Below are 2922 nucleotides of genomic sequence, written 5' to 3' on the forward strand. Positions count from 1 at the left end.
ATAAAGTGAACAATGCTGCCCTCACGAAGATGAGCAAGGCCCTGTCTACTTGGAAAAGCAATGTGAAGAGAATGATCGAGAAAGGTGAGAGTTATCAGAAGATCAAGGAGAAAAATCCTTCGATCACCGAAGATGACTACAACGACTTCAAGATCAATTGCTCGAGCACCGCAAGCTCCCAATCAAGTGAGTGGGGGAAACAAATGCGGGAGCTGAACATAGGGGAACACACACTCGGTCCCGGCGGTTACAGAGTGGCGGAGCCTATATGGGACAAGGAGGAGGCGGACCGTGCCGAGCAAGGCCTACCGCCCCTCTTCGATAAATACGGTGACAAGCAGACCAGGAACTTTGTTAGGGCCCGGTACAAGAAGGACCCGAAAACAAAGGAGCTTACCACGGATCCGAAGACCAGGCAGCTTGAGCTTGTTCTGGTAAGGAATACACCCCCGCGTAATTAGCTCCATATGGTTGCATTCAAATTAATGAAGCCAAATTTCTAAATGGTTCACATTCCTTCCGCAGGCGACTGAAAGCAGTAGCGCGGGGTCGACTAAGAGCAACCCTTGGGACACCACTCTAAATAGGGGGTTGAATGTAATGAAGAACAAGGATAAGCTCAGTAAGCCGACGTCAGCTGGTCGTGTGGCCGACAAAGGCTTGTCGACAAAATGGGGGTCATACTATACCGCTGGTGTGCGGAAGGAGAAAAAGACCAGCTCGGAAAGCCAGGCGTGAGAGGTTCAAGAACTCAAGGCACAGGTGGCGCGGATTCCGGAGATTGTCCAAGAGCAAGTGGAACAATGACTCGGAGCGACGATCACCGCCCTTGTGCCTACCTTGATCTCGGGGTTGAGTGTGTGGATTGCGGGCGGCCAACAGGGGCCGCCCCCGATTCCTAGCTTCACGGCCAGCAACTCGCATAATGCGATGGCGGGGCCATTGGTGCCTCCGGCGGAGGCGGCATTGGTGTCTCCGACGCCGGCACGGGAGCTTAATGCACCCGGGTGTACGCCGGTCGGCACCTCTTCAGCAAGCGGCCCCTCCGTCAACTGCACGCCCGCCGTTGGCGGTGCCTCGACATTAGCCGAGCTCGACGCCATCATCACGGTAACTAATTAAGCCTCTCTCGGCCGAGGACTTCATCTCCTTGCCTTTGACTGGGCATCCCTGACGCCCTACATGTTTTCGCAGGGCGCCCCCGACGTTCCGTGCACTCTCCTCCACTTCGTGAACAACGAGTTGGTCGATGTCGCCAAGGGCAAAATCGTTCAACCGGGCAACCCCTTGTTCCACGGTACCCAGATGCCACCCAATTTGTTTAGGGTTCAACTGGTTCGGGTGCTGCCAGGCTGCGACGACTTGTTACCTCCGATTCGACCCGTCGGGGCCGACGATGAAGACGTGATGACCCTCAGCGCCTGCCTGAGCTGGCCCCTGCTTTGGCCGAAGAGCCAGATTCGTTTGGGGGCGGGGGACACCACCCCAAAGACAACACCGCCAGTCGTGCCGGCGCCAAGTCGGCCCCATGGCAAGACCGCCGTAACGGTGCCGGACATCCCTATGCCACTGGATCCAAACATGCATATGGCACAGGATCAGAACGACGACGACGACGACGATGATACATTTGGCAACGTCGATTAGTACTTTGCCGAGCATGGGTACTATGGTGACTTCATGGGGCCTCCTTCTCAAGAACCAAACCCAACAAAAGACGTGTGCGATCTAGCTCGTACCGCGGAGAAGCCAAGTTGCAACAGGCGCCGTCTGGCGTTCAGCTCTCAGGAGACGCCTCCAGCTGCCGACTTCACCGAGCCTCAGATAGGCGAGGTGCGAAATATTATCAGCCCCAACACACTTAAGAAGGCGGTCTGTGACAGAACTCGGTCCCATTACAGGAGAAGAAGAAGGCACGCAAAAGAAAGACTAAGAAGGGTGCGAGCCAGCCGGCACCGAGTACGATCTGTGCTCAGGCCACCTTCACCGCAGGATATCTCGAGGAGGGTGCATGTGGCGGGTAGGGCGATGCTACCGACAAATATGCTCAATGCTGCAACCGGTGCTATGCGGAGTCTGCATGACAGTGTTCTTGCTTTGGAGAAGCGGCGTCTCAGGGAGAAGGATGTGGCATACCCGGTTTTCGCGGCCAAGGTGCCAGAGGGCAAGGGCTTTGTGGATAACTCCATCGGGCGTACGATCGTCCTGCCTTTTGATGACATCCACGCTATGTTGAACCTTCATCCGCTGCACTACACCTTCGTTCAGCTATTTTCGCTGAGTATGGAGATGCAGATCATTCGCGACAAGACCCCGGACATCGTGATAGTCGACCCCTTCTACATGCGTGCCAAGATCTTGGGCAGCGCTGGGGACCGGCAAGTCGCGAGTTCTTACCTCGAAGGCGTCATTCTGGCAAACCAAGATAAGGATAACTTCCTCGTGCCTTACTTTCCCGAGAAAGTCCTCCCCTCAACCGGCCCGTAACATATGAATTCTTACATTTCGATCATTTTTCTTTTAACATTCCGTGTTTTCTGCAGTGACACACGTTGCACGCTCATCCTCCTAAGCCCCAAATATTCCATGGCCACGTATTTCGACCCGGACCGTCAGTCGAACGTAGACTACACAAATGTCAAGAAGGTTCTTGATGATGTTCTCCCCGGCTACGCCCAATCTGGAGGCACCTTCACCAGGCCTATTCGTAAGTACGGCAAGCACGTGTTCTCCCACAATACGACGTTCTGCTGCGTCAAGCAACCGCCTGGCGGTCAGAAGGGTGCCTACTACGCCATCCATCACATGCGGGCGATCGTACGGGACCATCATCAACTTCTGCTACCGAGTAAACTCAAAGATTGGGCCGCGAGCGTGTCGGCAATCCAGGACGCGGACCTCCGACAAGAATTCTTTCGCATC

This window comes from Triticum dicoccoides, chromosome 5B (genome assembly GCF_002162155.2).
Source record: "Triticum dicoccoides isolate Atlit2015 ecotype Zavitan chromosome 5B, WEW_v2.0, whole genome shotgun sequence".
Classification (NCBI taxonomy): domain Eukaryota; kingdom Viridiplantae; phylum Streptophyta; class Magnoliopsida; order Poales; family Poaceae; genus Triticum; species Triticum dicoccoides.